The sequence below is a fragment of the Halyomorpha halys genome, unplaced genomic scaffold (genome assembly GCF_000696795.3).
Source record: "Halyomorpha halys isolate HHAL.00 unplaced genomic scaffold, Hhal_1.1 Scaffold104.1, whole genome shotgun sequence".
NCBI lineage: Eukaryota > Metazoa > Arthropoda > Insecta > Hemiptera > Pentatomidae > Halyomorpha > Halyomorpha halys.
Genome location: NW_027107578.1, coordinates 1,015,139 through 1,038,467, shown reverse-complemented (window position 1 = coordinate 1,038,467; position 23,329 = coordinate 1,015,139). Strand labels below are relative to the sequence as shown.

General features: G+C 32.5%; 1 protein-coding gene across 2 annotated transcripts in view; it reads right to left on the bottom strand.

The window, feature by feature from the left end:
• LOC106677602 (uncharacterized) overlaps positions 1 to 23,329 on the bottom strand; it is a 938,458-nt gene that overhangs the window by 909,581 nt on the left and 5,548 nt on the right. The window contains exon 1 of one of the 2 annotated variants that reach the window (XM_067045966.1): positions 17,757 to 17,838. The exons of the other annotated variant lie outside the window; for it this stretch is intronic. The gene's annotated coding sequence lies outside the window, so the exon portion shown is untranslated. Of the gene's footprint in view, positions 1 to 17,756; positions 17,839 to 23,329 lie in introns of those variants that run through there. 2 annotated transcript variants of the gene reach the window in all.

The window sequence follows — 23,329 nt, the reverse complement described above, 5'->3', positions numbered from 1 at the left end:
ATAGGGATTATAGGGCTCATTGACACCATATTTACAATATATAAATTAAATGACAAAAATATAAGAAATAGAAGAAAAGAAAAGAAAAAAGAAGAAATAATAATAATAAAAATAAATAAAAAACAAAATACAATTTTAAACACTATAATTTCTATTTACAATATTTACATTCCTATAAAAAAATCGAATTGATAACATTTTCAATTAACAATTATTATTAGTCATCTATTATTATTAGATCATAGTCATCTATCGTAATGGAATGTTCTACTTGGAATCACTAGCATATTATACTAATTTACAAGGTAATACATGGATCGGAGAGGGCATTCGATCAACGACAATCAGAAAGGAATCAACGTCCCTCAAAAAGAGCGGAACAGACGAGTTTACAGAAGAGGTAAGTGAAAAATAGAGTGAAATAAGATAAATAAAGGCGAGGCGAAGAGCTGAATTGTAATGAGGCATTAGTGAGGCGGAAATTAGTGCCTATCCGACGTGACTCCCCGTCCCGCCGTTTAATATCGCTGTCACAAAATTCCCTGAAGAGGATGGGATTTAATACTGTGGCACGTCTCCTCTTCTTTAAGGAGTACTTCTATTTCGGCTACGAGGTTAGGTCTCCAACAGAAATCCGATTGGTCTAATTTTATAAAAAGGGGCGGGGGATCTGATTTCCCCGCCCTCTACAGCTCCTATTGGACAGGAGCCAGTTACCAGAGCGCTCATTAGTTGTTTGCTCCTTCCGGTACAAGGGCTATTACCGTCTAATTTGATCTATCAGCATCGCATTATAAATAGCTATAATCTATAGGTTATTTCCTGAAAGAAAGAAATTAAATAGGAAATCGTCATCGTCCGAACAAGATTGGTGGAATTTTGTAGAAACCTTCTCAATTTCTTTGAATTTCTAATATAGGTTTCTAACGGAAGGACTCCAGCACAAGGTTAATACAATAAACAATGGAGTATGTCAATCTACAACAGAAAGCATTACATGATGATTATTAGATAATTGAACGTGAATTATATATATGAGGAGAAGATGCATGAGTGTGCGGCCAGCGAAGAATACAGATAAGCAAAAACTTATTTATTACTGCCAAAGTTTCGGCCAAAATATCAGGCCTACAACAGGGCTAAAAACAAAAACAAGATAATAACCATAATGATCAAATAGAATTACAAAAAAAAAGGAACATAAGTAGATAATGGATAATGTTGAAGAAGATGCATGGTGTAATATTATAAGAATATTATAACTTTATATAATAAAATACGAGGAAAAAGTATTACAATTAAAAATGAAATCAGTAAATAATATAGATATGAGAATCAAATAAATAACTACAGGTACAGAATTAAAAATTTTGGTTACTAGTTTCGTTCAGAACGAGGAAACAAATGGCTGAAGTGGTTACTGGCGATTGAATAACAAGAATGAAAAGATTGGAAAGAAGGTTTTACTTTATTTAAAAGTACTTTCCTGTAATTAGTGTTCTTTATTTATTTATTTTTTCACGTTTAGTTTGGCCAGTGAGAAAGGAAGGAATAAAAATATATTAGACATCCATTTTAACAAGTAAACAGTTAATTCGGTATGAAATGGCCACATTTGTTGAGCTATAATAAGCTAGTCGTTAAAGGAACAAACATATATTTAGAAGATGGAGCGACAATGGAAGAAAATATAAAATAATATAGAAGTAAAAGAGATAAATAAAGCGACATTGATATCGGTGGCGTTGTCAAGTTTATGGCACAAAATTAAGTAGCCTTCAGCCGGGCGACATCTGTATTCTCCGGCTGTTGTTTCCCGGGCGATTTCCGTGACGAGGAGGGAGGGGTGACAAATGAGGCGGGAAAAATGAAGCCAAAAGGGCGGGAAAGAGAGTCGAGTTGACAAATATTATCTTTTCCGGAAGATATGTTTCAAGAGAAGGCTATCAATCAGGCAGTGCCGGAGACTGCACTGACAGTGCCACTGCTGAAGCGACCTCTAGTGGCTACTTAGTGAACCTACCTCAACAGACGTACTACTATTAATGAATCTAAACATTACAAAACTATTTGATATCTTAATGATTTAAGAAACTGACAACACTATTTAGTCCCTTTTGCCTTTGACACCTGTCTAAAAAAAAAGTATTCCAACGACGAGAATGAAAATTAAATCTCTTATATATTAAAAAATATATAATTAAAATATATAACCCGTTAACCATAGACGTTTTTGGTTCAGTATTTCGTTAAGAAGTTCTGATTCTAGGCCAATGAGAGTGCAAGGAGGCTGGGTAAGCGAATGGTTCCTAAACCCACATAGTCAGTCCACGCTTGACTTGACAAAATAATTATTTGTATGCCATAGCTGCAAGTTTGAACCCGATTATGAAAGATAGGATCACACTACCTTACTCCCTGAGCTACCTCGTTCCTCGGGTGATACAAAGATAATAGTAAATTGTTCTTGCAATGAGGATCATCAATTTGGATAAAGAGGAAGTGATTGAACGGGCAAGATTCAAAAGAAAAAGAATCAGATAAGCTTAGATCAGTCGAAAGTTATGGTTTTGTGGGACGTTGTATAGAATATTTTAATTCAAAGAGACCAAAAATGTATGATCGATAGACAAAGCAATTTATTAAGTTTTTAACTGTACCTATATTTTGGCCTTAAATTTTATGAAGTTTTCTTATTACACATGATTCGTTAATGCATGTTTTAATTCTAAACATAAACACAACCATCATTATCTCGGCATTACTAATTTCCATATTTGAGTTGTTTTTTTTAAGCTAATAACAAACAATTAAGAATGATGATAATAATAATGTCAAATGAGAAAAATAGTACATAACGTTTATAACTGAATATTTAATACGCTTGTCCTCTAAAATCTAAAAGCGCCTTAATAATTAAAATTAATTAACTTTACTAGTATTTGATACGTTTTTTCTTAATTAAGAATTATTTTAACAAAATTCGATTAATCTTCTATTTAAGATAAGATAAATAATAAAGGGAAGGAAAATTTAAACGATTTCTAAAAGGAAATGAAAGAACGTAATTACTTCGCCTTGTTCTAAAATTGAGGAATTTAATGTTTCTGCTATTCTCATTTTGACGATGAAAGATCTATTATTTAAAAAACCCTTTTAAGTGACAGGAGGTTAACTTTACCAAAGTTAATATCCAAATATCTTGATATTTTTGCGCAAGTTTTTAAATAGAGTAATCTTTTATTTTATTTTGGTTCTTTTTGTACTTTAGATACCACGTTGATTTCTTTAAAACTGTAAAAGGTTTTGTTTATTTTCTTTTTTTTTCAATTAAGTTTGTTTCGTTGCTTTTCTTCTTTTTTTATGAATTACTAAGTCTATTCCCAGCATCAAGAAAACCTGTTGTATTTTTTTAATTAAAATTGAAAAAAAAAAGAATCTTTTTTATTTAAGCAATCAATTATAACTAATGTATGCAAACAAAAAAAAGGAAAAATATATCACCGAGGAGTAAGAGAGAGAAGAATTCAAAGTTTTCAATTTCATTTTTTCCTTCTTTACAGTAATAATATATAATTTGTTCAATAATTACAACTCTAAAGGGCACTTTTATTGTTCTTGTAATTGTTATTCTTAGTATACAGGGAGTCTCAGTGTGCATGTTCACTCTCTCTCATCTCTACAATTTCTAAAATTTTTAATTGATGTTCGCTGGGCCACAACAGTGGCATAATGTCTATGTTTAGAGAGTATTGTTCATTTTCTAACCATGTCCAGTTTTCTAGAGCGCTCCAAACTCAGGGAATTTCAATGAAACGGGGTATTTTTTACGGATTCTAATGTAAAATACGATTTTAGGACAAATCCATTTGAATAACTTTTTTATCAAAAAAGGCATAAATTGTAAAAAAAAATCAGACAATTTTCGAAGATTTGCGTCCAAAGGTGCCCTAAAGAGCAAAATCCCATTTGTCATGTTAATTGAGGAATTTATCTGCTTAACCCTCATAACGCATATTATCATCGTACGAAGAAGTATCCCTGTAATAACTTTGTAACTATAAAATAATTTTTAAAAAATTGTACTAAAATCCATGTCTTTCCAGGGGCACTGTTTTTTGAAACGAAGTAGTTTCTTGAACAACGGCTGTACAAGAAGGTGATGTGTTCATAGTCACGCTTATCCCCCAGGTATTTTTCGCTAATTAAGAGGACCCACATTATAGAGGCTGTGTGTGCCCCTAGAGGGCTTTCGAACCCATAGAGGTTATAACTGGTGATAGAACAAGTCCAGCCAGAGACCCTACTGGTCCTTTGTACCATACCAAGACGGCTACCTTGAAGTTCCCGCCGCGTACTAACCAGAGTGGAAATGTCAAGATTCATTTCTTTGGACCACCAAAATATAAATATAAACTGCCGAAATGAAAATTTAACCCACTTTCCGAACAGAGCGATATGGGATCCACAGCTGTCACATACCGTCGCAGATGGAAGACATAGATAAAGGAACAAAATAAATAATTAACATCAATTTTTCGAAATAAGTAATCATACTAAATAGTGAATGTTGCTTAATAAAAGCAGCTTTCAAACATTTTAATGTGTTTTTTTTTATTATATTAAGATGTATACATTCACATCAATAAAATTTGCCATATCTTGTATATGTTCATAACACATTAATACCTTGTATATATAGGTCACGACGCAGTAAATACCAATAAAAAATATTATATATAATATATAGTCTAGAAATAATATAATATAATATAACTCTGTATTATAAAATGATAACACTGATGAAAACGAGTTGCGATATCGGTCTTCTAAAGCAATTATTGCTTCGGCTCTACTTCAATCAGTAAACAACCGTGATAGGCAGTTATTGATTTTATTTCAGTTTTCGAAAGCCGATTCCTCTGGAAAGATTTATGGTAGACCATCGCTAGAAACAGGCATTAACTGATGAAAGCGAACGAGGGGAAGGAAAGGCCGTAATAGGTAGTGAAACAAAGAAAACTAACAAATGGTAAATGGACGCCAGGAAGAGGGCACAAAAAGCCCCCACAGTTTCCTTAATGGAAATAAACTGAACTGGATGGCGAGTAGCAACTTGGCTCTTTCAGTCCCCTCTATCTCCAGGCCTCATCTGATGATGTCTTCTGTCCATATTTTCTGAGGGTTTGTCGCTATTGATGATGAGCTGATCAAAAAGGGAATCTATGATTCGACATCCAACATACTACATAAATTATTGGGAACTTGGTAACACTATCACACTTGAGATAGTAAAACAACTACCAAATATATATAGGTCCATAAACAGCTATATTTTATGTTTAAGACAAATAAATATATTTATACATTTTGTTAACATTTTATGATTGAGAATCAACGGGAGGAATTGTGTTTGAAACATATGTGTCAAGACAAATATTTCAGCACAAAGGAAAGTAGATTATGGAAGTAGGGAATGGACCGCATCTGAACTAACCCGCACATCATTGATTATGTTGTTTGTTTATTGGCGCGACAGACCATGGAGGTCCAAGGCCTCGCGCGATGTACTTAGGAAATACATCGTGGTTTTCTTGACGTGGCTGTCATAGGGTGGGTCCGTCACTACCACGCCTATTTTTGTGAGTGCCACCCTTTGGCTGACGGGCCTCACAAATGCCCGGGGAGTGGTTGTGAATGAGTATTGTATGGTTATAACCTTAAAAAAATTCAGGATAGGGCCGGGGACTTGAACTCGTAATCTATGGGTTGGCAGACAGCCGCGTTACCACACAGCACCCCTCCATTGTTGATTATGCCGGAACACAAATTTGAGGACGATCGGTAGCTTGGGATAGTGTTTAGTCTTCGTACTGTCAAATCCAGTATTTGTTCTAAGATAATTTGAGCGCAGAGTAATATATTAAAAAACTCTTCAGATAGACAGTAGGACATTTCTGTTATTACAACATGAGGGATATAAGTACCCCTTGCCTAGTGCCTCCAGGAATATATCCACAGGCCTCAACGCACTATTTCTCATTAAGACGTTCAATTTGTTTTGTTAATGTACAGTAAATTAATAATTCATCAACGGAAATTTTTTTTGGGGGACTTTTTTGGTCGAAATATTTTGTTCAACTTCCACACCCTATAACATGTCAAAAGAAAGCTGCCAGAACTCCAAAACTTTTTAAACAAAATACTAAAGCTTGTAGCAAAAGAATTATAGAGTATCCAAGATACACAAATGCTGCGCGTATTTTTCCTTTCTTAAACAACAGAAATGTTTCTTAAAATTATTGAGCACTCCAGAACTCTGATGGGAGCTACCTGAACTCAAAGAATTTTTAACTTTCACCACCTCTAAGTATGAAAATTTATATACAATTGATAAAATATTTTCCGAAATTTTATTAATCATTTTTTAGAGTTTGTTAGCCCTCTTAAAAGAGTTCTAACAACTATTCATAATTATCAAATTTCTAAAGTTAAAAGCTAAAGTTATAAGGTGTCAAAGTTGCACGAAACGTGAGGTCGCACGGTAACCTCATCTTGGTATTCTTTGTGTTTTAAACTACAGAAATATTTCAAACATCTAGAAATCTGGAGGGGGCTACCAGATCTCAAAAATTTAGAGGATTGGTGTCAACTTGTCTATTTCTTTAGCTTTCGTAATCTCTTCGATCCATTACACTAATATCATATATTAAAAACGAATGCGCCACCCTTCGTTTTTGGTAATTTTTATTACTTAGATACTTTTTTGTAAGCGATTTTTTAGGAGTAAATAGGCCATGATGACTTATGGGTAATGTTTTGTAACTTAAACGTAAATCTTAAGTTTTTTTTTACTTTTGCTGAGGGTCGTTAATTTTTTAGACCAATCTGCTTGTATACACGAGCTACCATCAAACATTTTCCGAAAGGCTAACAGAATCCAATATTTTCATTAGCATAACCTTAATTATATCCATAACTATTAAATTACTTCTGTCCCCAAAAGTTGCTATTCTTTCAACATTGAAACAGAAGTTATGCAAAAAAGCGTAAAGCTGGACTATGATATTCTCATCGGACCAAAATAAACCTATTTAGCTATGAAAAATACTCTTTGGATGATGATAGGGCAATACTTTTCTTTTACCATCGAAAGTTCCAACATTATGCTAAGAAAGAAAAAAAATCGCTAAATTTTAACCATTTAAAAGTATTCTATTTTTTTTTTTTTTTTTTTTAAACTAGTAGAGGGCCTTTCTTTTATTGCTGATGGCGATTCCATGTTTATTTCATTTTCTTATCTACACAAACAGGTGAGCACTAGCATGTGTCAACACTTTACTCTACTCCTTTTGTAACTTATCACAATCAAATTCTGGCTACTTTTATTACTACCAGCAGCCTCAGGGCTATTTTATGAATAAATGAGGTATCCAATATATGCAGACAAAAAACGTATTTATGTTCAGCTAGATCTGTATTTTGCCCACTGTATAAGTTTTAAAACTTATACAAGTTATCATTCTTCTGGCTCTCATTTCCTTGAGGCATAGCACTGAATAGACAATTAAGGAAGAGGAGGGTAAATTTACCATCCCGAGTTAAAACTGAAGAATAATTGATGAGATCATTTAATTAATGAGGCATAGCTGTTTGAGGAAACAGCTGGAAGGAGCCCCATCAGTTTCGTGCAATCGAACAGTTTTTCCTTCGGTTCCTCTCGCCTGTTGCTGGATTAATGAAATTGTGTTTCTGGTTTAGCAGGTTCTATCTGTTGAAATAAGATATTTTTCTGGTCAGATGTTCTCTAAATTTCCCTTTCTCCATTAAAAACCTTGCGAGTTGGAAAGAACATCTTTCAAATATTCTTCTCCAAATATGCCTGATAATTATGTTATATGTTGAAACATATAACGAACAGGTTTTTAATACCAGTTCTGGCCACAAAAATCATGAAACTCTCCATTTAAAAGAGTTTCAAAGCTCCCAGATCAAAAAAAATGATCAAACTTCTAATTTTTATAGCTCAAATTTGGTTTAAAAAAGTATCCCTGCTAGAACAAATTAGACTCTGTAAGACCTTCGAATCTAGTTAATCTCCAATTTATTATTATCACCAGTAAAGGGAAATAATTCAGCTCTCCAACGGTGCCAAAACATTTCAAAGTTCGTTTCTGAGTATTAAGCGTTTCAAGTTCATTCAGAAAAATGTTTATGGAAATTCATTTTTCCTAGCAAGTTGGAAAATTTTCAATTTTCCGTTTTTGTACAAACTTTTCTTTTTTTTCAAATAAATGTTTAGTGATTTTATTTTTTCTTCTTTCTAAATATTTCTTCATTTTTAAACTTTTTACACCATACCGACATTGCGTAGTCCTTCTACGTCTTCAGGGTCCTTTTATAAATTTTAAAAGAACAACGCAAAAATAATTTAATTATAATAATCTATTTAACAATTATTAATTAAATATTAGTAAAAAATTTGTATAAATTATTATAACAATTATTTCCAGTCTCTTCCTAGCTCCCCATGTCTAAAACCCATAAATTTTACTTCGATCATTTTTTTAAACTATTAAATATTAAAAATATTTCAGAAAACCATTAACTATCTACTTGGGATCTTTACCACACTGAAACGGAATTGATCTTCGTCTATGACCCTTCCAGTTTGTATTTTGCTGAGCCTTCCACATATTTTTCAGTTCTCGTAGTACTCTGTAATTCAATGTATTTATCATTTTTGAAATATAATTATGGGAATTTATATTACCCTCAAATCTAGTAAATGTGTACATAATTATCACCACTAAAGGGAAATAATTAAACTCTCCAACGGTACCATAACATTTCAAAGTTCGTTTGATTACTAAGAATTTCCAGTTCATTCAAGAAATTCATTCTCCCTGCCAGGAAGAAAAATTAAATTTTGGTTGTTATTGTAGACAAATGTTTTTTTTATGTGCTGAATCTGAATATGAAGTTAGCCTTTTAATTAAAATTTGTTTAACCTACTTTTTTTTCAATTTTATTTGTTTGCTTCATTGAAGGTAACCTATGATTGTATTTTGGAATTTTATTTTTAATGTTGTAATTCCTTTTTTTTATTTATCTATTTTTTTACTCTATTAAAATAATGCAAATATCCAATTGTATTATTACATTATTCACTAAATATGCGAAATAAAATTTGACTAACTGCACTTACACTAGTGCACGACTTAGTAAAAATATTTTATCAGCTCTATAAAATGCATAAACAACTAAACATGCCATAGCATAACAAAAACCCGGAGTGTTATAATAACTGACTAAAGAGGCCATGATTCAGATGCTAACTGGAGAGAGGAAGAGAAATAGCAAAAGTGGCCAATAAAAGTGAGCCTTGAGCCTGGCCGCGGCTAAACTCGAGTCAAACGGAAGATGCGAAAATTACTCTAACCGCTTCCTCTCGCTTCTATTCTGCACCAGTCTCATTTTCCACCGAGTCAGATAGTACACTATGAGTAGATATTGTTGTGTTAAAACCTTAAAGAAATGTCAGTTCCATGTAGTGTATGAGTTGAATATAAGATAGACGTGTAATTAATGTTAGAATATAAAATGTAATTAATATAGAATATAGATATATAAGATATAAATACATAAGAGAAAATAAATATCGTTAAAAGTTAATTCTAAAAAACTTCCGTGAGCTTCAATATATTTTTTCGAAAGACCATCACGGTTTTCTTTCTCTCGTTCGAACAAACCTTTATTGAGGTAAATAATAAAGAAATGAAAGCTTTGTCTTTTCTACTAACTCCAAAGACCTATTCGGCTGTAACAGATAATTATTTTCTGTTTCACTGTAGCCGTGAGTCAGCCCTGTGGGTTCTGCGAGCCCTCCGAGTTCTACCCAGCCTCATAAAGTGAGTAACCTTCTGGACAAAATCTGGCGGTTGAGCATAATCATTTTTTAGTATCGAGTTGTAGCGTTACGAATTTTCATTTTCAAAATAAAAACATATGAAGTTTATTTTTGTTTGAAAATTATTTGAAAAAGACTCATGTGGTTTTTTTAACTTCATTTAAATTTTCTCATGAAATAAAAGAAAAAGAAACAGATTTCAGAAAAGAATTTTTTTAAAAATTCGCACCCCGACCATATTCCATTCATCTATACACACGGTCAATCAATAATCTTCCAGAAAGAAATGTATGTACATATAACGGCTAACTAATCATCTTGTTTTGCCAGTATGGCATTATAAGGTAGGCTGCCAGGTCCGCTAAAGGCGGTGTCATCGATGATGACATGTTTTGCCTTGAGCTTACTAGGAATAGGGAGGGGCTATTCCGGCTGGCGTTGATGAAGTGATGACTTCAGGCTGTACAGCCAGAAGTCCCTCCCAAGGCGAGAACATCGACCAAGGGAACAGTGCTCTGCCACCTCCCAGGTCTTGGTGGAGGGGTGATTTCTCTGAACAGTGGATTGGCACAGGCTTTCAGCCCATCAAAGAATTTGATGTGCCTACGGCCTATGAATTCTGGCACAGTCGGGAGTTGGAGCTCTTCACATATTTCTCTGTTCCTGGCCCGCTGGAGTGAAGTTCCTCGTACTATTCGCCTCAGAAGGGAGTTCTGGAAACTGTAGTTTCGTCAGTGTCGTTTTGTAGAGGTGTTTCATGAGTGGTGCACCATAGAGCAGCGTTGGACGAATGATGGCCTTGTATATTTGTAGCTTCAGGCGCAGTGAGATCTGTTGTGACGTCAGGAGATGGTAGAGCCTATGCAACTTCTGCCGGGCCAGCTTTAGTCTCCCCCTGGCGTGACTGGAGAGGGTGAGGTATACAAAGGAAAGAATATTATGTACATATCCCGGCGATTACTTTCGCCGGCAACTACTTTATCAAAGGATGCTTATTATTAAAAATAATCAATAAGATACAAAAACATCGGGATACTAAGAAAAACCAATGAGGACGGGTTTACTGGAGGTAGAATAAACAAAATTTCTCCTACAAAGTTATAACCAGCAACATTTTCTAAAATGTTGACTAAGGAAGAGCTGTTCTATAGTTCTGCAGTTGTACATAAACTTGGTTAAGTAAACTTCTAATTAAATTACAACAATACCTCACAATTTTATGACTCTTCTCGTAGTCAATAATAAGTTAAATTAGTAAAATATTCTTAATTTAAAATAAACAGTAAAGTTAGTGCAGTAACTGATCCAATTTCATTGCAATCCAGTGTTATACTTGAACACTTTAGTTATCTTCCCTTCATACTTTCTTCAGCTCTAATTAAATATTTCAATCCATCCTTTATCTCCTAAATTTTAGTTATGACTTTTTTTTTTTTATTTTGATCTATTTCCTTTTTTTAAGTTATACTTATTGTTAATTTCATTATTGTAAATATAATCACTAGCTTAATATTTCAGTAATAATATTCAATATTTTTCAAAATGTTTCAATTTTCTTTTGGCTCAACAAGACTTTTTCCCATTTTTTAATTACAAAATATACTGATTTTCTGAAAATTATTGATATTACTTTCTTTTTTTGTATTTTCTCTGTATATTAATTTCCACTAACTTAAGAAATTTTTATATGTTTTATTTTTAGTTCGATATATTTTAAAAAACAGCATTTTATTATCTTAGTATATATGAAACTTACAAATAGATTTTTTTTTTTGTAGTTAGTCACATTTTAGTAAGTATTTTTATTACCTTACTTTTTAGTTTCTTATCCTTATCTTGTATTTCACATTTAGTTTTGTTATTTTAATTACTGAGACAATCCCATCTCTATACCTCAAGGCTATAGCAGAAGTAATCAATAAAATATAAATGTTAAATACTAAGTTCATTTATATGAAATGTCTGCATTTTGAGTTCCAAGAATTCGTTTGTGTCAGCTTGTAATTTTTTGCTCAACGATTATTTTTTATTAGAAGAAATAATGGTCTTCTAATAACCTTTCGATTATTAATTTTTGGATTTCTGTTTTATTCTGATTAAAATTGTTCGAAATAGGTACCTTTCAAATATTTTGAGAAATTCAATTGGCAGGCTTCAAAGGCAATTTGGGCTCTGTCATTATCGATTCTGAAGGAGTAATATAAGTCATATAAGTAATATTTTTTAAACAATCTCATATCTTTTACCTCATTTAATTTATTCTAAAAATATGCCATGATATATCATTGAAACAATTCAATAGAATTGAAATTTGAACTCAACGGTTCCAAAAAATAAATTGAGTTAAAGGATCGCAGTATTGACTATTTAAAATTCTTATTAACGTACATATTAAAGGACAAACACTATGTTTCCCTTACCGCAAGGGTATAGGCAGTGGTAATAAGTCCAGATTAGTCCCCAAATTCAATCATTGCGACTCAACCTCAACTACCTAAAGCATAAATCAGATTTGTGTGAGAAGCTAACTTGGGTAATGTGGCCATCTGTAGGGGACTGTCGGGGCGATAGTTAATTTGAAGAGAGAATACGGTTTCCTATACAGTTCAAGAGAATTGAGACGTCTTTAACACCAAAGTACAAATAAGTAGTTATCCTCATATCCTAATCATGTTCGTAAAGTACGCAACATTACTATTGTAATCAAGATTACATCTTGAAGTAAGCAGGATTCCTATTGTGCGAGAAATACAAATGTTAAATTATGTTTTGGATGTACAAAGAATTTGACAATTGTTCAATTACATGTGGAGGTTCTAATAAATTTTGATAAAAAATAAATTAACTTCCAAATTATTATTATTAGTGATCAGATGTTTTATTTTAGCTGTTATAACACTATAATTTATACGTTTATTAATTATATTATATTCTGTTAAATGTCTTATGTTGTATAATATTTTCTTCCATGAATTCATTTTATTACTACCATAAAATGTAAATTAATTTTTACAATTTCTTTGAATAGTTATTAAATTGCCTAATTTCAGTGATTGTCTAACTTATCAGTTGTTTTTTTTGTATTTTTATGAATTCCATAAATATTCTTGATAAAATAAAACCACCCTTATTGATTTGAGTGATAATAAGAGTTTCCAAGGATTAGAAAAAAGATTCATTTTTGCTAAATCTATATTATTAAATATCTAGATGGAGAGATGCAGTTTTTTTTTTTAGAAAGATAGTCTCATAAAACATATATATAATATTTTTCATAAATCTTTGTTACCATAAAAACTATTTCCGCGAGAAAATATAAATTAAAAGAAAACGTTCTAAACTATCTGTCCTTTACGCTGGGGTTTAAAATAATTATCATTATTTAGTATAATAATCATGATTATTATACAAAAAATTACGATCACGAGAATATCATTTTAAACATACAAGTAACTTATACATTAAAGTGAATATAAATTATTTGTTATTGAATAGCGGTTTATTCCGATAAACAAATAAACTTGTTTATTACATTCAGCATAAAAAGGGCATACGAAATCGATAACCTATCCTCACCCATCTCATATCATTCATCACAAGAAAGAGAAAAGAAATATCTTACCAACAAGGGAAACGTTATTTCCAAAAGGCAATAAACCATGTGCAAACCTGAACCGTGCTTGTTAAGGGAATCCTTCAAGATGTCGTACTCCTTCCGTTTCTTCTTGCTTTATTCAATGCATTTATTTTCAGTTCGAATCAAATATTGTTTAATCTATCACAAAGTCATTAATATTTTTTTTTACATTCTAAAGTGCTAAACATTGATCTTTTTATGATTTCGAATAAATTAATTTTTTAATCACCTCTAATGTCCATCTCCATGTTTTATTAACAACGAAACTATTAAACACAAACTGTTTCGAGATATGAAAAAGTAATTTTCCATAGTAGAAATATATACATTCGCTCTTAACAATACAAAGTGTAAATTCTGCTAAATTATTATTATTGTAAATAATTTACTCTTTCGGAAGATACCAATTATCAGCTTCAAATATTATGATCTGTAAACATATCAGTAAAATTTCTAATTTAATTAATGAATTTAAAGTTTCGAACTCCTAATTATAAGTTTGAAAGTATGAAAGTTATTGCTTTAAAAGAATATTATTTAAAAAATAATTACAATCAATGACCATTGAAATGCTTATTTTATTTTTTATTAATTAAAAAAACTATTACGATAAACAGCAATGTTATATTTATTTATAATTTCTTCAAGGATAAAAAAGAAAAATACATTATTTTTTGAAAGCTTCATTGTCATTTAAAATTGAATTAAGTTCTGATATAGTTGATATCTTATTAAAATTCATTATTGAAATTGTTATATTTATTTTAAAAGTACAATTAAGACATTGTAATTGTCATAGGTCAAGATATAGAGTGTGTTTTAGGTATAATATTTTATTTTTGTAATTCTTATAGTATAATTTGGATTTATATTTTAAATTTTAATACTCTCGTCCTTTTCTTAGGGGGGAACAGGGGTGTTCTGTGTATATATATTTTAAGAATGTTGCAAAGATAGAAATAAGTTTAAATAAACAATTATAATAAAATTTATATATAAAAAAAGGAATTTAGATCAAATAATAAGTATTCCAAGTACTGATATAAACACAACCAACTGATCAAAAAAGTATGGATTTTATTGAATAAGTTGGGGAAAAAATACTAATTTAACCACTGATTTTATAAGAAGATATAGGGTTCAATTTCTTATTGAGTGATAACAATTTATCAATGAACTTTCCTTTATTCTTTTCTTTTAATTACTCAGCCGATTCTACGACGATTCTGAACAGTCATTTTCAGAATATTCTGTAACGAAAGATAGATGAGAATAAACAGTCTAAAATATAAAAAATGAACACTTATTGTGGAAAACTTCATACTTTGAAGATAATAAACTATACGTATGAGTGGATATAAAGAAGGATTCATACAACAAATAAAAAATAAACAAAATATCCTGAGGATAGGGAAATATTCATGACCCTACGGGAAAAATTATGTAATTAAAAGAAAACAACAACAGGAAGCTCGTTGATGGATATTATTTATCGCTGTACAAATAACTTAAAAAATATTTTTAAGTTACGCTTGTAATAAGACAATTAGTTTATACCGACTCTTGGATTTTTTAATAATATCCGAGCTACAACACTTTTTGTTTTATTTAATTTCTTGTAATTATATATTAGCCACCAGTAATGAAGATATCAGATTTTTTTCATTAGTAAGTAGTCAACTTTCATTTTACTTTTAAATTCAAAAGTAGTCGACATTTATTTTATTTTTATATTGTCTATTATTTTATATTCCAGCTTGTGATGGAACGACGTTAGATAATTTTTATAATTTTTTTTTGTTTGCCAAATTGCCACGCGTACCAAGAGAGCAGAAACCGATATATACCTAAACTGAATAATACTAGCCCAAATTATTTGTATAAAATCCTATGAGTAACAACAAAATTGGATCCTAAATTTTTCTCTCTAGATGTAATCCAAAATCCCAAACTGTCTTCTGAATATAATGTGCCGCTTTTGTCTATTCGACAACGTTAAATAATAATTAATGCAGTAATTATTGAATAAATTACATCCTCAGATTAGTTACATTGTGTATTATTAATTTAACTAAGAGATTTGTATTTATTATTCTTGCAGGGTAAGGTAACTCCAAAAGCAAAAAAAATATGTTATGATTATCATATATTTGCATAACCACCGTTAATTAGGCATTAAAGTTGAAAACGGTTTATTTTATATAATTTGCAGTATTCTATTCTAGTAGTCGTAAAAATGAATCACAAACCTCTCATATGCATACATGCATACATATCCAAAATAAATGTTTCTTAAGAAATGAAATGAAAACCATATTTTGAGGAAGGGATTATCATTCCTTATCATAACAGGGAGCAAAGGGGGACCACACATGGTAGAGTTCTCCCTTTAGATTGCCGTTTCCTCATCAACTCCTATTGAGGAGTCAGAAGACTCCCTTGCAGGAGAACTCGTTAAGAAACACCTTCGTACTACATCAAAGCGACTTCGTCCGCCCAACCGAGAACCAAGTTCACAAGTCCGTACCTCCTCTTCAAAATAACGAAACGAAGCGAGGGTTCGAACTCATAATACAGCTGCCGAAGCCTCAGTTACCAATCTATACCTTGGACTAACGATCTCTTCTATCTCGAGCCGAAGATTGGCAGTTCTTGCTGCCTCTACCACGCCCTTCTAGCTATTGACTAAATTAGATAAATATTGGAAAATGGACGAATACTTCGAAGTATTTAAAAGCTATAATAAACCCCGCCTCCTACTGTCCGCCTATGACTAGATCAAAATTTCCTGAACGAACAATGAATACACCCTGGCATCAAAATTTGACAGCAAAAGCTGATAAGAGATATAAGAATGGAATTGCCCAGCTTAGAACAGTTCATACATAGCAGCAAATATAAGAATGTTTAATGAAAATATAAGAATATACATAAAGAAATTAATTAAGCAGAAAGAATACTGGGTTTAAACAAAAGCGCCGCCATTTTCGAATGATCGAGATTTAAGAAAAGAAATCTTCAATTAATTCTCATTAATTAATGACTAATGAAATATAGTTAACATTACATATACATATATAGTTAAATTTAAAAAGAAAATGGTGATTAGTAACACCTACTTGCAAGAGGATATTTAAATTTCAAAGTAACTGAATAAGTTTTTGTTGTAGAATTTCAATTTAAAAAAAAAAAATAAATAAATAATCCTTTAAAGTAAAACTTAAAAATTTTTGATGCGTAATCAGAAACAGAATCTAAATTAAATTTTCATGAAAAGGAGCCTATACACCTAGGGAATGAGTTGTAGTGTGGTGTGTGGTCAGGATTTCGTTTCTAGGAGGGTCCATCCAAGGATCTGCTTTTAACAAATCCAACCCCGGCTCTTCTACAAAAAGTGGGAAGACATTTTAGTAGAAGTTAGTTTTTTTATTTATATAATATCCTTATAATATTCTTGCCATAGATTTGAAATCTATTAACTGGTTTTTATGGTGACAGGACATAATTACAGAAATTAAATAGTTTTAGCCTTTGTAAAAGCCCTTTTGAGTTGTTCTCTTACAAAACCGAGTAGCCCTGCCAATATAATAGAGCAATTCGAAGACTGCAAAATTTTGTATTAACTTTGTCCTAAAATATTGACACTGCATTACTCCATTACTTCGTTTGTTGACTTGATGAAGAATGAGTAATATAATATTTTTTATGACAACGTACATCATTTATGAAAATAATAATATTAAAATAGGTTTATATTTATATTTTTTACACGTTAGATTAAGAAAGTATTTCGTAATTTCGGTAGGGGTCCCGGAAACAGAACTTATGCAACTGCTAATGATCAAACACCATGGAAAAATGCTATGAGAGAGTATATGTTTTTTTAATCATTAAAATTGTAATAACTTATTAGAAATATTTTTTAATATTATGGAAAGGGAACGTGATTTCCGATGTTTACAAAATTCACCATGCACAGGAATGTATAAGGTAATTACTTTGAGCTAAAGGAGAAAAAAATCCAAAAATAACCATTACTAATATATTTTTTTTTATTTTTGCCAAAATTTAATTCAATTCCCAATTATAAATAATTATTTTTAAAATATTTTTAATAATAATTTAGGACATCATGAACCTGATCGTATCGGCAATAATAAAAATACTCCATGTCCCTAGAGAAGCTAGCAGAGAGACAGAGATATCTACCTTGAGATAGAGCGAGAGTGAAAGAGGACTTGCACATATCAGCCGCGATCTACACGAGAGCGAACGGCCGGGAGTTTGCGGCGCGGAGGTCTGAAGGCGACTGAGGGCGCGCCGTCTGGCCCGCATGCGCCTCTACTCGCCTCCAGTCGTCGGACGACTATCGATGTACACTGTTTGTCGATGTCTAATATCGATATTATTAGTTGCTAAATACATTTAATTACTAGAAGCTAAGCCTTAACCAAGGCCATAACATTTTTCTGAATACTCATCTTGAACTGAACTGAAGTGTTCTTCCTTGATATGAATGACTTCTGTTCGGTTTTGAAAACCGGTACTATGAGAATGGATGAGGAGTTTTACATTTCTACAATTTACTGTGTTGTAGAAACAAAGTCCAACTAGGTAATATTCCACAGTTTATCTTAAAGGAAAGTTCAAGGTATTAGGGTCACGGATTTAGTTCAAATTTTGTTTGATGGTACATTTAGTTTCTCCATTGATGAAGATGTATGGTCATAGGGGCCACTACCCGATAAAGATGCAATGCGGTTCTGTAGCAAACGATTACACGTAAGGGGTTTAGCGTACCAGCAACCCGGTCTGTTATAAAATATCTATTACGAAACAATAAACGCTTTTATGGTTTTTTTAATAAATATTATTCTTTACTTATATAAATGATAATGACAAATAAAACTCTTATAAGCTTTCTAGTCATTAATGGCATTTCATTTCCAATTTATTTAAGCTCCATTAAGTATCTTAACATGTAAAAGTAGACATAAAGTAATAAAAAAAGTTATTCACCCACCACGGACTTGAACCCGGCTTCTGAGGACGAGGAACACCGATCCGTTACTGCTGCGCTAAACACTTTACGTGTGACACACTTTACATTACGTGTAATCGTTTTATACAGAACTGAATTTAACGAGTGAATAGCATCTTTAATTGAAAACATCTAAAATATTATTGAGTAGTGGCCCCTGTAACCATATATCTTCATCAACCATGGAAAATAAATCTACCATCCCACAAATTTTGAACTAAATCCGTGAACACAGGACCTTGCACTCTCCTTGTTAGTGAAAAAATATATATGTACATTACCTGTCTTCTGTCTTTAATGATGATTTATGAGGAAACGGAACATTTCTGGGAGACATAAAAACAATATCTGTGTGTTACGACTTGAAATTTTTTCAGTCCAATTATTTCAGTGTTGACCTTTTTAGACACAAGAAAAATATATGAAAAAAAACGTTGGCTCATTAAAATAGTATAATTCTACTATTTGAGTTTTTTTGACCGCACCCGGACCATATTCCTTTCATCAAGAAAAATATATGTTGTGCTTATCACACAACTTATACTTGCTGCTATGAGATGAAATGAATCCTTGTTCATTTAAAAGCAGCTATTCCTATACCCTCTGTCATTCAGAATCCCCATCACCGTACTGTAAATTTCAAGTATATGAGTGAAAGTAATATATGACTTTTGTAGTATCTACTGTGAGAAAAATAATTACCTAGTTCTTTCATATATTATATTCATCCATTATTTTTTACTATTACAATAGAAATATATTATTTTTTTTAATAAGTAAAACTAAAGGTGCCCAAACTTTTTGATCGAATCTTAATTTTTTTATTACTATGACAATTCATATGTAAGACGCAAAAAACGATTATCAACATTGTTCCTGCTGTTACTATAACAGTTCAACAAAAGATGTCAAAGCCAAGTACTGTGGAACGAGATTAGAAGAGATGGAACACTTCCGGCTGTTCCGATGTTCCAGTCTGCTTTAAGCGGCTGCATGAAAGTTGTTTCCTCCTTAAAATTCGTTTTGATAGTTCACATTTATCCATTCTATATTACTATTGATAATGATAGATATGAGTACTTGGTATAAACAAAATCAAAGATACTTTAGAAGTTTTTTTTGGTCAGCCAATTTTATCGAAAACGTTTGTGTATAAACCTAGACATATACGCGTCTTGAATATATAAAGCACACATACTATTTTGCAAGAATAGGTTGTTTGGATTCAGAGACCTCAAAACGTGAATTTCCGAATTCAAAAACCTGAACTCCTATTCACATCTTTGTGGGATCGTATCCTAGAGGGATTTCTTATAGATAGTCAACCTATTCTAGCCTGAGTGGGAGCGTCAAGTTATCATTCCGAAGAACCTCTACGAGATAAAACTCCACCTGTCCAAGCTGGAATCGAACCGGCGTCGTTGCAGACATATCGTTGCTGAGATGACCTCAACTTCCTCAAACGCCTACAAAACAAGTTCTTAGTGTCTAGTTTTATTCTTTTCCATGTCTTATCAGTCAAGATATTGATGTATTTATGATTATAGTTCTAAAGTATCTCTAAAACACGCAGTTTGTAAAAAAATAAAAGTTAGTTATTAGATGTAAAACACAAGGACTCTTTATAACCGATGATCGGACAACATTAAGAAATGGTTTTAATACCATATATTTTTATTATGTTCGATAATAGGCATTATAAAAACATACCATGAATTATTAACTGAAGGCCACAATAGTCTTAGGGTCGGTTGCACCAATGTCCGGAAAACTAACTTAAAAAAAAAACTAAACTAGCTTAAAAAAATATATATAACTTACATCAATCCAGGGGTTCATTAAAAGCGACTTGTTTCTGTTCTAGAGTTTTATCAACCAGATTACCTTAAACTGAGATAACTGCCAAACTTCACAATTCCTATCGCTAATGTTGGAAATTGTGGGTCCAATTAAATTTTAAATTGATTCAACAGATGCTTTTGACAGTCAAAAACGCTAAAAAAGTTTTCATCCGACCACTGTAAAAAATGATTAAATCGAGGACAGAATACTTTTATTTCATTATTGCCTGGGTAACTAATTCTTTGAAGTCTTCATCGGCTATTTCGATAAAATCGATTTTATTGAATTGCGATAGAAATGGAATAATAACTTTTACTTTCAGTTGATAACAGAACCTACTGGAACTACAGAAGGCTACTTCTAGGTTACCTAAACAAACATAGATTTGGTATTTTGTAAATACAACTAAATTTTGTAGATACAACGTATAATTATTGACTTAACTCGAAATTTAAGAAATTGTAGTGGTTTAACCGGCCCTTAAAAATTAAAAAACTTCATTCACATAATAAAATTTTTGCCCTTTCAGGTATTGTTACGCCATCGATAAATAAGGCCAAATTTGTAAAAGTATATACGTAAAAAATATATTATAAGAGGTTTTACCAAAGAAAATATTTTTAAAAAAGGTATAAATACGATATATAAAATCCTAATGATAATAAACCATAGGAAAATATTGAAAAACAATAATTAGATAATTACATAATGGATGTTCAGTTTTAACCACCTCGTCATGATAACTAAATCAGGACTACTACGACAAGGATAGTTTTATTAGAGTATTATAAGAAAATAACTAACAATATAGATACATAAATAGTGCTGAAAGGCATGTATAGTCTAAGTATTATAAGAAGATAAAGACTGTTAATACATCCTTTACATACACTTATTAATACACATGTCTTTCAACATTATTTATTCTATATTGTTAGTTAATTTCTAATTATTCTTTGATTGCTTTTATTCTTTATCATTATTTTATTGTTCTTTCTGCCTAACGAAGGCTTGAAGTTCTTGCAGAAACGTTGGAATTAATACATATGTTTTTACTTACTTGTGTTGGTCACTGACCGCACCCCCAACCATCTTCTCCTCAAATATGTTAAATTATGAGTGATCTTCTATCATCGGGTATTGGTAAAAAGAAGAAGGCAATCAGTTCATCTATGCATTTGTAGCGAGAGAAACAATGAGTTTGAACTCAATGGTTGAACTTAATGAGTTTTAATTTAATTATTTTAATAATAAAATAATAAATAAATGATGCCAAAATAACGCACGAAACTACCTCAAGCAGACAAGATAAGACCGCTTCTCGGTCACAGACATATGCACTCGGCCTATAAATAAGGGTCTTAAAGAGCCCTTAAGAGATGTGTCTATCCCAACCCCAGAGCAAAACCGGACACACTCAAGACGTCGTCACTGTGAGATCGAGAACGACAGACAACACATCATACTAGGTGACCTAAATGCCAAAAACCACTCATGGAACTGCGCAAAAGGCAATGAAGGAAACTACCTGACTAAAATAAAATACACTCCGATGCACACACCTACAGACAAACATCAAACCCATCATACACATCTCCACTTGACCTATTTCTCACGCAACAACCACACAGATTCACTAACTGCACTCCACTAGATTTTAGTGACAATGACCACCTACCAGTACTTTATCAGTTAGGCAAACACACAACACCAACCCCACCTACATACATCAAATACAACATTCGACAAGCCAATTGGAAACTCTACAAAACACACGTATACAACAACATACCCAACATTACAACACTCAACTCACCACAAGACATAAGTACGGCCATTGACATTCTACAACAAACCATACGAGACGCCGCAAATGCACAATACCCACATTCACATTCACACCAATACACCTACCCACACCACCCCAACACATACTCACTCTCATAAAACAACGCAATAACATCAAAAACTGCTGGTACAGGACTAAAGACCAGACCTACAGACCGATCATAAACAGTCTCACAAGACAAATAACATCCCTTAGGCGCAGAGGAAAACGTCCCTATGGCATGAACAACTACGCCGCACACACTACGATCCCGAAAACTTCTGGAAACTAGTCCGAAGTCATAACACCAAATCGAAATCGGTGAAACTCCACCGAGGAGAAGAGCTCCTCACTCCCGCAGATCAGGCAGACATTCTATCTGACTACTACCTACAACGTGACAATGCACGCACCGCCTCTATATACGACCACCAACCCCAGACCGAAAACACACAAAACACCATTTTCTCAACCTATAAAGACCTGAGTGCAACACTGAGGAAAACGAAATCCACAGAAAAGGACAACATCTCGTATGTCCTACTCAAACAGCTCCCCAGAAAAGCCCAAATGTTTCTCCTCAACATATACAACTCCTGTTCTCGCCTCAGATACTTCCCAACGAAGTGGAAACATGCTATCGTTGTTCCACTCCTCAAGCCCAGAAAATGAGGAGCGGATCGTTAGACTACCGGCCCATCACCCTCCTCAATCATATCTCAAAAATTTATGAGAAGCTAGTCCTCATACACATCCGCAAACACTGTGACACACACGACGTCATCCCACAGAACAAACCGAGTTCTCGCGTGGTGTGAGCTGTTACCACAATGTTGCCAAGCTGCAAAGCGATGAAGCAAACAACCTAAATAGGAACCTTGCCACAGCCATGATCTCACTAGACTGTACACAGGCATTTGATTCTGTATCCCTCTCAACACTAATCCAATAACTCAGGCTTCACCAATCCCCGGACCAGCTGGTCGACATTATTGGGTCCTACATCAGTGATCGGACTTTCTCAGTCCGGGTCAAAACTGAAATCTCCGCCCCCAAGCCCGTCACTTGTGG